The sequence below is a fragment of the Neolamprologus multifasciatus genome, chromosome 18 (genome assembly GCF_963576455.1).
Source record: "Neolamprologus multifasciatus chromosome 18, fNeoMul1.2, whole genome shotgun sequence".
Classification (NCBI taxonomy): Eukaryota; Metazoa; Chordata; class Actinopteri; order Cichliformes; family Cichlidae; genus Neolamprologus; species Neolamprologus multifasciatus.
Window position 1 is genome coordinate 8,261,119 of NC_140456.1, and position 12,164 is coordinate 8,273,282.

Here is a 12,164-nt window from a genome sequence, read left to right on the forward strand (position 1 = left end):
GTGAATTTTGTGTATCGTTGCACCCCTAGTAAACGCATAAAAAAAAGTTTATTCCAGCCATGTGCATCTACATATACATAGATATCATGGTAAGTTGCAGTGTGGGTTTACTGTATTAGCCTCTTTCCAGTGAAATGTCTTGTTTTCACTAAGTGTTGTTTGAGACGTTTCCAGAAGTGTCCATGAGGAAGAGATGTCCTTTCACATTTCAAAATATATTTAGAATCATTTTTCAATGACCTGATGACCTTTCACATGTCACATTATCTAACCAGGAAGTGAAGCTCATGAAATCAGTCTCTTTTGTGGGTGTTTCCTGGGCTCACAAAAGCCTATAGGAATTTTTTTCCCCAAAAGAGGGAGAAACCCAATCTCCTGGACACAACCCACGCAAGCATGGAGAGAACATGCACACTCCACACAGAACAGCCCTGCCTGGGTTTAAACTCAAGATCCTCCTGCTGTGGGGCAACACTCATCCACCATGTTGCCAAAGGTTTTTCAGAGATTTTGCTCGGTGGCACTGTAATACACATTTATTTGAGCCCCCTGCCTCTCAAATCACATGTGTACTGAAGAGCTCAGCATCCAGCTAAGCCTATTAGTTGACAGCTGTGTCTTATTTATTGTAGTCATGTAGTGTGTAGGTTTAGTGTCACTGTAAATGCCTTAGGCTTTAGGCATGAATGTGCTGATGAGTGTTTGCACAGGGGAAAACAACGACACTGTCATTCACTCAGTTACATCCAGTCATTTTATGGGAAAGACATAAATTAAAAATGGGTGATATAAAGTCTGTCATACAACTGCCTCATCATCATGTGGTGAAACTGAAAACTAGAGCAACAGTGTTTTTTCAGATCTTTAAAAAGACACTTTTACATCTAAACACATTAAACATTTTACTTAAATATATAATAATTAGTATCAAAATATATCCAGAGAAGCAAAAATAAAATACTCATTATAGGCAATGTCAAATTTCAAAATAACAGGTACTATTTCATCAGTTAATGTGGCATCTGAGTCTAATTTTGGTTATACTTTGTACCATGAAGTACAAAGTATAAGGTGCAAATCCCAAAAAGTTGATTCTTTTCATTTGGATGTAGCACTTTTAGTGGGAGAAACATTTCATCACTTATCCAAGTGACTTCACCAGACTGAAGAAGCCATACTTATCTAATCTGACCGTCTTCCAGTACCTGTTACCATAAAAATCATAAACTCGTGAATTTTCTGCTGTGTTAAGACTTGTTCCACCCTACAAATGAGAAAAGGACAGACAAATGAGAAAAGGTCGAACTTGACTAAGATTGTCTAAACATGTCAAAAAATCTGTACCACACAAGAAGAACATAAGGTTTTCTGAGTAAATGATTAAACATTTCATCGTAAGCCCAACCTAACTGAAAGTACCAGCTGTCAAACACATCTGTCCAGCTGCCAGCAGTGGTACCATAAACACTGTGGATCACAGAGGTTTATAATCCATCATTACAATGGATTATAAACCATATTATAAACTGGTACATTTATCACCCAGTCGTGATAAATGTACCAGTCATTTATCTAGAGGTGTCGGTAATTGACAGGATGCAGGACATCTTTGAAAGTTTGCAAAACTTGAGAAATAAACCAAAACTAATGAATTAAAACGGTTCATAGCAATTAGATGAAAATGAACTGATTAAATAAGTTGAGAGGGCAAAATGTTAAAGGTTTCTTTGTGATAGAACGTGTGACATCCTTTTGTAAAAAGTTCATTATTTTGTACAATAAATATTTTTCATACTGTAACTGGTTCCCTTATGCAAACACTGCACACATTTCCAATACTATGCAGCTTATACCTGGTTATACTGATCTATAAAGCCAGATAACACACATCAGTTAAACTACAGGCACGACTTAAATGCACAATGGTCTAAATGATCTGTAACTTTCTGTTACTGCATTTAGCCCCAAAGAGGCTAGAAACACTGTCTAACCACTGTGACCATAAACTAGGATTACAATACAAAGACTTTTGAGACAACTGTTGCTGTGAACTTGCACTTTAAAAAAAATAATAGTAAGCTTAATTAAACTATACATTTTGTAACTGTCAAGCTGATAACAAACTTACTAGTTACAGAACAGTCACAGATTCAGTAATGTTACTAAATGATGGTCAGCACCGGTTGGAGGTTTAGATTTGCTATTGTTCAGTTTTTTTGCATTACAAATATTTGATTTGGTTGTACAAAGTATAATTGAATTAAAATCCAATTAATTTCATTTATATAGACCAAAATCACCACAACTGTTGATTACAGGCACTTACAGTTGCACCTTCAATTCAGGCATACAAAACTATAAATTTAAATAGTATTCAAATGTGATAAAATATGAACGCTAACTTTGTTTGCCACAAATCAACTCTGTAAAGTTTTCTCTTTTCTTGGGCATTCCTCTAGCAGCTTCCTTTGCACTGGAAAACTAAAGTGTGTGAAAACAAGTATACATCTGCTGTACAAAGTATGGAATTTCGGAGTTGTCTTTCTTTTCCTTTAGTCTTGGGCCTGCCCGAAACATCTTCCCGAAACTTAAAGAAGTCCAGAAGCTTTTCTTTCTAAGCAACTTAGACTACTCTGACCCGTATGACTGAGAAGCTTCACGGACATAACAATTTCTAATATGTCAGCAGCATCCCATAAGCATCCCACAAGGCATATAACACCCCATACGCACCAGGACTGTGCTTATATCATACTTTAATCACATTATATTTATATTTTCATCACATTAGCTCAATAGTGTCACAAAAAATAAGCCAGGTACTTTAAATGACTTGCTCAGCATAACATAAATCACGTTTTCAACAAAGGTTAGAGTGAAGACAAGAGCAAAAATTTTTCTGTCTACAAATGTTAATCAAATATTCTTATGTCCTACAACATGGACATAATGATAAATGGGCTGAGGCGAAAATGACCTTTCAATAATCTTACAACTGTAGTCAGTTAACTGGGAAATTAGTTCATGCTGGTCAGCTAGCTAACAGTCTTTACTTTAGCAACCCAAATCAGAGGCTAGCATTAGCTGTCTGAGGCTAAAACTGGGATTAGTGGAACTCTGTCTGAAACCCTTCAAAGTCTGCAGTAGAGGCAACTGTAAAGCAAAAGTGTCATTATATAACTCATTAGAGTCTTAAAATTATTTCTTCTTGCTTACACATTAGTAGAAACATGAAGTTTTCACTTTTCCCAGTTATTTATATCACTAACTTTAGCTCATTAGCCAGCTAGCAGTCACAGCTGTGTAAAACCCAGAGAGAAGCAGACAGCTAACTGTCTTATGAACAGTGTTGGGTAAGTTACTTTAAAATAGTAACTTAGTTACATTACTAGTTACTTCTATCAAAAGTAACTCAGTTACTTCAAGTTACTCGTTACTTTCAAAGTAACTAGTTACTAGGGAAAGTAACTTTGGTTTTACTCAGAATTCTCTTGTTAATGTGTTGCTTCCACAACTTTGCCAGTCTTCTAGCTTGCTTACTTGCCACAAGTGCACTGTGCCACCTACCAATAGAAAGGAAAAAATAATGTGCATATTTCCACGAGAGAAATCCCACGCCTGGACCGTCATTGACTGCTGCCATGATTCTAGCCTACGTCACAGCGTCATGTGCGCTTTTTACATCCAACACAAAAACTGCAGTCGTGGTGCTTTGATTGTACTCAGAACTCAGAAATTCTGCCTTCTGAATAGGAAGATGTAGGTAACACCAGACTGCAGATGAGCTGCATACAGGGCTGGACTGGGACAAAAAATCGGCCCGGGCATTTTGACTAGAGACTGGCCCACCATTATAGGAAAAATCATAAAGTCTTTGAATGAAAACAAACGCTGTTGTGACAGTGATGTTCACTGTTTTGATGGTATATATGCATCAATCTATCAATCCTTTGTTGTAAGATTCAGATAATTAATTTTTAAAAGCGAGACATTTTAAATGAGAATAAGAAAGAAAAGTATTTCTTTGTGCCCACCTCTCCCTTTTAATGCCCTACCTGGCCCCCCTGGCAAAACTTTGCTAGATCCGCACCTGCACAGTTACCAGCTGTCAGCTGCCTAAAAAGGATCCTGGGGTTATCTGTCTCTCAGAAACATTTCATAACTTCCCTTCAACTCATTCATGTCACCTAAAAGGTAAACCTGTTTCTCCATCACCTGTTCAGCTCTGATGATTCAGTAAGGACATCTCCTGGTTTCATGTTCATGTTTCCCTCTCACCAGATCACCAAACCGATATCATGACCAGCAGCTTTTTTGCAGCTGTGGCTCCAGCAAACATCAGCTGATACTAGGAATTAATATTAAATAAATTCTAACAACAGCTGATCAAGCTAAAACGTGCTGCTGTTGTTTAACGCGACATCGGCTGGTTTCCTCTTTCTGGCGCAAAGTGGGCGATAAACAAACAAGAGAGAAAAGCCGATCAGCTGATCATTGATCAGTTTTCATGATTGAAGTAGAAACGGGAGAGGGAGGGGGGAGAATGAGAGAAGAAGAGGCAGCTGTGCAGCAAAGACACAGAATAACTCCAGCTTTGTGTCTTTTTCATTGTAGCTGAATTACGGGACAAACTGTTCCTTTTCACCTCAATAAGAAACGCGTAATATTTTCTCTGAATACCAGACGGGACGGTTGGCAACTCTAATAACTTATGAACAAAATAAAGTTCAACATCATTAACTTCATAGCACCCACCCAGCTGTATAGAAACTCCGTCATGCTAGCTAGTACGCAGTATGGAAAAAGTCAGAATAACGAAAATAAACTCCACCTAAACTTGGTTTATATCTGACCCAGATAGACTGCAGGTCATAACTTCTTACCTGAAGTTCAGTTCACACTTGGACCTCGGGTCTCTTTTCCTTCTGCGTCCCCTTTCCCTCATCCACCTGCTGCCTCCACCACTTGCTAATGTTATTGAATCTGTGGAAGCTCCGCGATAGCCACCACACGAAGTAACGAGTAACGACCCTATCTAAATCCCAGTAACGACTAACGCGTTCCTGATTTTGGCATAATAACTAGTTACCGTGCTCGTTACCACAATAATAACGTAGTTACTGTAACGCGTTACTTAATAACGCGTTAGTCCCAACACTGCTTATGAATACTTGTCTTTATCCTGCCACTGGAGGCCAAAACTGATAGTATCATAGCAAAAAATAACCTTTTTATTCACTAAAATGGAAAGCTTAAGTAATATTAAACCCAAATCCCGATTATTTTTAAAATAAGTCAAGAAAATATTCCTGACTTTTCTGGTTACAGCAGACAGCAGTTAACAAACAAATTCAACCACTCTTTCTAAATAAAAACATATATTCTTTTTAAATACATTATTTTAATAAAAGCTTTAATATTCACCACATAAACGTGAAGGCAATTTCTGCAGCTCCAGTGTACAAAATCTAGTGTAATGGCTGGCCTCGCTCTTACTTTTCCCTCCTTTTGGGGTTCTTGATCCCACAATGCATTGTAGTAGTTAAGAAATACAGGAGGATCACCTGTAGGTAACTTATATGGTAAGTTCCTTCTCATTTATACAGTACATTGTACTGTTTTCTGTGCTCGGCAACTGGGAGTTACCAGAGAAACCTTACTAACTTTAAGTTACAAAAGAAACAGCAATTAGACAAAGGCATCTGGTCGAAAAAAGGAGAACAACAACAATTACATCAATTTATATTGTTTTATCTTTTCAAGAACAGGTCACAGTGTTCATGTAAATAATCGCACTGCCAGAGGAGGGAGACAAAAGCTTTTGCCACAGTTATGAGGCAATTCAAATCTGGTTGCAAGTTGAAGGAAATCCCTTCCCAAGCTAGATTTAAACACCTGATGAGCAGTATCATGTAGGGAAAGGTGGCTGTGAAATATGCAACTTTCAAAGGAAAACATTAAGACAATATTTTAGTTTCATGTTCATTAGTCTAATCACTGCTGTGTACCACAGCTCTATTTTTTATGGATCTGGAACCTTTCCAGAGGACCTGATGCTTTTTCATAAAATGAAGTAACGGAGGACCCAGCACACCAAAAGACACCTCACAGCTCCTTAGTGCAGACATAGCCAGTACAGGTTTTATCAGGAGAAATTTGTCATTAACTTTATGTAAAAATTGAAAGAGATGTGGTATTATAATGTAAACGCTATGAATTAAACTATTTTTTAGATTTTACTATAAAGCTAATTTATTATTGTTGTTTTAAATAAACTTCATGTTTATTGATTAATGCTAAAGTACATGTGTAAGTACCCCCAGAACTCAGTAACAGCAGAGGTGGTGTTGGTGATGGTGGTTTGACAGAGATCAGAAGAGCTGTACAGCTGGCCGATTTGGAGAAGAATTTAAATAGATTTGAGAAAGACTGATAAAACTATACACTTGAGGAATTACAGTTTTAGACAATAAGGAAGAGTTGTTAGCTCCACCGTCAGTGTCCCAGAAATTATAGCTTGCCCTACCATGGAGTTTCATTAGACTGCTGGTAATGGATAAAGCATGACAACTTCTGGCTTTGTGCAGCTGTTCATTACCGGCAACTGTAGCCAGATCCAAAAATGTGTGCCCTTATTGCTATGCTTCTTTTACTTTACTTTGGCTATGCATTATTTTTTTTATTCTTTGTGGGCTTCACTTCTTCACTGCAAAATAACTGCAATGTGCCATTTAGAAAAAAGAAATAACTATATCTGATTTGGCTCTACTTTCTCTACATGGTAGCTGATCTCTGACCCTCCACTCAGCTGGAAGCAGCACTGATGATAACAATGTCTGTAAACTGTTGCAATTTACAAGACTCAACTTTATTTTTGAATCATTTGAACACACAAATTTAGTTTGTGTGGTTGTCTAATGTTACTTAAGTTGCCTGACTGTGTGTGATTGATTTTTTACTTCGGTATAGTTAGAAAATGGGCAAACTGAGACACTAAAGTCAGCGGAACTATCAGGTCAATCTGATAATACAAACCACATGAATGTCAATTTTCTTTAGGCGAGCCCTACTTATTATATAAGTCCATCACACATCATATTTTACTATAACAATATGCCAAATTATCGTGACCCAAAGAATTCCCTGAAGTCTAAATATGCAATACCTACTGCCGCTGTCTACACTTGGCAGAAAAAATAAAATTTAAGAAAATCATATTTAAAATAGGAGTGTAGAAACAAAGAGAGAGAATCTATAACCATAACTATAAGAAAGCTATGCATGAGTATTTGGAGTATGTCTCAGTGTGTGGTGGAGACTGCAGATAGACACAGAGCACACAGAGAAATAACAGACGTGTGGATCCTACGCGGATTGTTACCTGTTTACTCGTCAATTTGACTCTTCTCCCCCCTTTCCAAAACATCTGAAAGACAAAAAAAAAACAAACATGAATTTACATTGTTGATAATGTAAGAAGATAAAGTCAAACCACTTAAAGCTCTCAACAGCACACTATCAACAGATGAAGCCCTTCATCCTGAGATGAACAAAGGAAGAGGAAAAAGAAGTGAGAACATTGTTGGAGACAGGACGGTGGGCCAGCAAAACAAAAAATCAGGTCGTTGCAGGAAATGTGGTGGATCTTGGCAACATGTGGAGATTTCATTATCTCTGCTACAAGAATGGTGGAGGTGAATTAAAAGGATCATTGCCTTAAGTAGCATACAAATAAAATAAAAATCACATATTTGATACTACATGAAAAAGTGGTCATTTAAATATATAATTTTTTAATTTCATATGTCATGGTTTGAATATTCTCAGGTGATTAAACATAATATTTAGATTTAATATTTAACATTTAGATTTAACATTTAAAATTGTGTTTTAAATATGAAAAGTTGCAAATATTTTACTAAATGTTGTAAAAAATGACTCAAAAAAACAAACATGTTTTTGTAAGGTTTTGAGCTAAATGTGGAAAAATGTTGCCGTTAATTTCAGCATGTTTCACTTTACAAACAGCACCCCATACCAAAACCCATGAATCACAATAATCAAAGAATATAACTAAAACACACAAAAACACTGGGTCACAGACCCAGTATAGATCCTGGGATATGTGCTTTTGTTGTTTGGATTTGATCAAAATTCTGAAGCACTTTGTGATTCTGTTTGTTTTAAAAAGTGCTATACAATCAAATTATTATTACTGTCTAAAATGGTCAGAATTCTTCATTTAAACATCATTGCCACTACTGTTGTTTAATAAGGGAATTGCAGATTTATACATTTAAGCTTTCCATAAATGGTTCAAATTCAAAAAAGGTTCCATACACTGTAAAATCGAATTAGTTCCCAGAACTCAAAAAAATTGAGGAAACTCGTTGCCTCAAAAAAATTGAGTAAAGCTTAGCTAAAAATGACTAAATTAGGATAACTTATTTATTTTGAGTACTCTGTGCAAGCTCATTTGTTCCCAGAACTCAAGAAAATTGGATCAAGTTTACGTAAGATGACCACGTTAGGGCAACTTACTCATTTTGAGTACACTGTACGGCCTTGTTAGTTCCCAGAACTCAAAAAAATTAAGGAAACTCGTTGCCTCAAAAAAACTAAGTAAAGCTTACTTAAGATGACTGTTAGGACAACTTATACATTGCAAGTCTGCAGTATTAAGAATAACTTGATATTTCTGACTGTACAATACTAATTGTTTACTTACTGACAAACATTTCAAGTTCAACTAAATGAAAAAACAATTTGTGGTAACCTGAATATGATTAAAAATAATTAACAACACTTTTTGTAATGATGTTAAAATGAGCCCACTTTTATTTTCAAACACAACAAAGTATAACAGCCAACATACTGGACACTGTTCTGCTGAACAACAAACAATTATATTGCCATCATGGTTATAATCTCACAATGAAACAAAGTCTCAGATGTAATTATTCTGAAAATAAGTTTAGGCCTACCTCAAGTTTGTTTTGTACTTACGCTTTCTTAAAACATTTTTTTCTGCATTTGGTATAAAACAGACTCCAATTTACACAATCTCAGGCTCCCTCCCCACCAGAGAGGTGACATTCAATGTCCCACTGTCAGTCTGGATAGCCGTGACCACCACTCAACACACAATAATGTCATGAAAGCATCATTTTAAAAAGGGCTATGCAAACATGGCCAATAACTTTCATTCTAATGATGTGAAAAATGATTTGGGCACAAAACAAATTTTGTTGTTAGAAAACTTGCAGACTTCACTATATACAGTGTAGACCCTCTAAACTAAGTTTGGGGGGGATGTGATCTTTCAAGAAAGGCAGACCAAACTGTTGTTGTTTGTTTACTTACACAGCATGTCTTGTAGAATTAACTGGAGTCAACAGCAACAGCATAGTGCAGATAAAATGACCTGGATAAACTTTCTTTTTATTTTTTAACAGCCCTCTGTATCTTTAGCATCATTATTACATCCATACAATATTGATTGTAAATAAGGTTAGCACGTTGTTAAAGCAGGCCATACCAAAGGCGTCATACTTTTCTGCAGAGCAGCATATCTCAAGTCTAATAACAGAAGACAGGAAAAGATCAGTAAAGAAACAACTTCCCCAAACCAAAGCACAAATAAAACAATAAGTCAAACAGGCTGATCTAAAGTATGATTAAAGTTCAGCCCGATTAATATAAATGTCACTGACAGTTGCTAATATATTGGAAAACCAAAATACTTACCACTGAGTTGATGTCTTTCTGTCCAACAGCGGGAGTGCTGGTCCCGAGCCTCAAAGACAGTAAGAAGCAAGCAGAGGGAGAAAAAGCCCAACATTTTTCAGAAACTGTTTTGATCCTTAATGGCTGTGCAATTATTGTAACATAAAGTTTGCTTATGTTGTTAAATAAAGGCTAGATTTGACATTAATAGATGCCACAGATGTTCAAAAGCTGCCACAAAGCATGAAAAACAATGGACGTCTCTGAAAACGTTGGAGCATTTTTGCAAATATGTGATGTCTTGATAAATTGAGCATATATTTGAACTTTACACAGCTACATTGTCGCCTGAAAATATCTTAAAAGTTTATTTTGTGACCCAGAAAAAGTAATGTCTTTTAGCCGCGCTCCTCCGCCATTGCTGCACTTAGGCTCTGACTACGGCAGACAAATGGATCCTCCTTTTCCCCAGACTACCCTTTCTGGGTCACAAAATAACCTTTTAAGATATTTTCAGGCGAGAATGTAGCTGTGTAATGCTCAAATATCTACTTAATTTATCAAAATATCACATATTTGCAAAAGTGCTTCCACGTTTTAGGAGAGCTCTGTTATCCACCAGCGCAATAGCTGACCGGGGGAGGTCAAGGCTCGATAGAGTCCGCGAGCACAGCTAACTCCTGGCTTATTGTTTTCAATCCCCCTGCACTCTTTTGCTACTCAGGTTAAACATGATATATATATATATATATATATATATATATATATATATATATATATATATATATATATATATAATTAGTTAGTTAGTTAGTTAGTTATGGCTATGGATTGAAAATACCCCCCACACCCCACCCCTAAGGGCTGCACCTCCCGAAGAATTTTGTCTGGGCTCTTATCTCACTTTTTTATTTCAAACAATCAACAGAAAATTTCACAGACATAGTTTTATGTAAGGTTTTTAAGGCTGTGGTGTTAATTTTTAAGTAACATGAGCCCAGTGGCAGCAGCAACGCTAGGCTAACACTAACTAGCTAGCAAGATTATAATCCTGGTGCTAAACTAAGAGAAGCCACAAAATCAGTTTGAATAAGAGTAAACATTTACTCACCAAGTCAGTGTATCAGGTAAAGATTCACAGCAATGAAAACAATAATATCTTGAGCTGACGCTTTTCCAGGTTTGCTCAACATATTCCATAACAAATGCTGGCACCATGAACATGCGGACTGATCCGAGAGGGAGGAGGACGGTAGTGACGGGGCATTTTCAAAACACATCTTTCATCCTTCCGCACTGAGAAACAAAACTTCCATCTTACTTAGTTCCTCTAAGTTAAGACAACTCAAATAAATTGAGTTTATCAGCATTTTTGCATAAAAAGTACTGGTAACTTATTTAAATTGAGTTCTGATAACAAATTGATAAAAACTGAGTTCAGCCTTTTTCTTTTTTTTTTTGCCTGTCCCGTTTGGCTCTTTTGCCATCAGAATTATTGTCTAAAGGCGAAGAAAGATGCCCAACGGATTTTCTTTACCAAATTGACCATCCCAGCTTTGCCGTAATGGTCCATTTGATTCACCTTTTATTATTTATTTTATTTTCACTTGCTGAATACGGGACAGACTTGACTGGGGGAAAGAAAAGGGAGAAAGAAAGAGGGAAAGAAAAACAGTTGAGAAGAGGGACGGGGGAGAAGGGCAAAAAACAAAAACCAACAGAATAAGCAGAAAAAAAAAATACATATATCGATCACCTGGATCACCTGTTGAGAAAGAAAAAAGAAAACAAGCAGAAGAAAACGAGAGTAATAGAAAAAACAACATCACAATGATATATGGGAATATGACAGTAAATACTAAATATTAAACATTATTGTGCAGCACGTAAGATCGACAGCACAGTGTGCTTTGAGGTAGGAGCCAAAAAGGGTGTAGTTTGTGTGTGTGATCACCCGTGTGTACACCTGTGAGCATGGATGGGCTTGTTTTTTAAAAGGTTCCTTCATGTAATGATCTGCTAGAGGGTGTGGGGGGCCACTGCCCCATCCTCCAGGGCATGAAGCAGGTATGGAGGAGATCAAAACTCCAGACATCCAGAGGCCCCCAGAACACAAGAGACCAAGGAAGACCAACAGAGGGGCAGCCGTGCCACTGTCCCAGAAAGAGCTGAGGAGAGCCCCAGATGAGGGGTCATTCAGCTGAGTTCAGCCTATTTAATATTTTTAATTAAACACAATATTACATTTTACAGTGTACTATAACTTTACATAAACCTTTGAACTTCCAACAGGTGCTGAATGCTTCTCCAACATGATTCAGGACATGGTAGGACAGAAACCATCTGCCTTCTTTAATCTATGCTGGAAATGCATCATTTCTCTGCTGACACTGTGAGCCCAAAAATGTAGATTTACTGACATAATCAGCTGTTCCTCA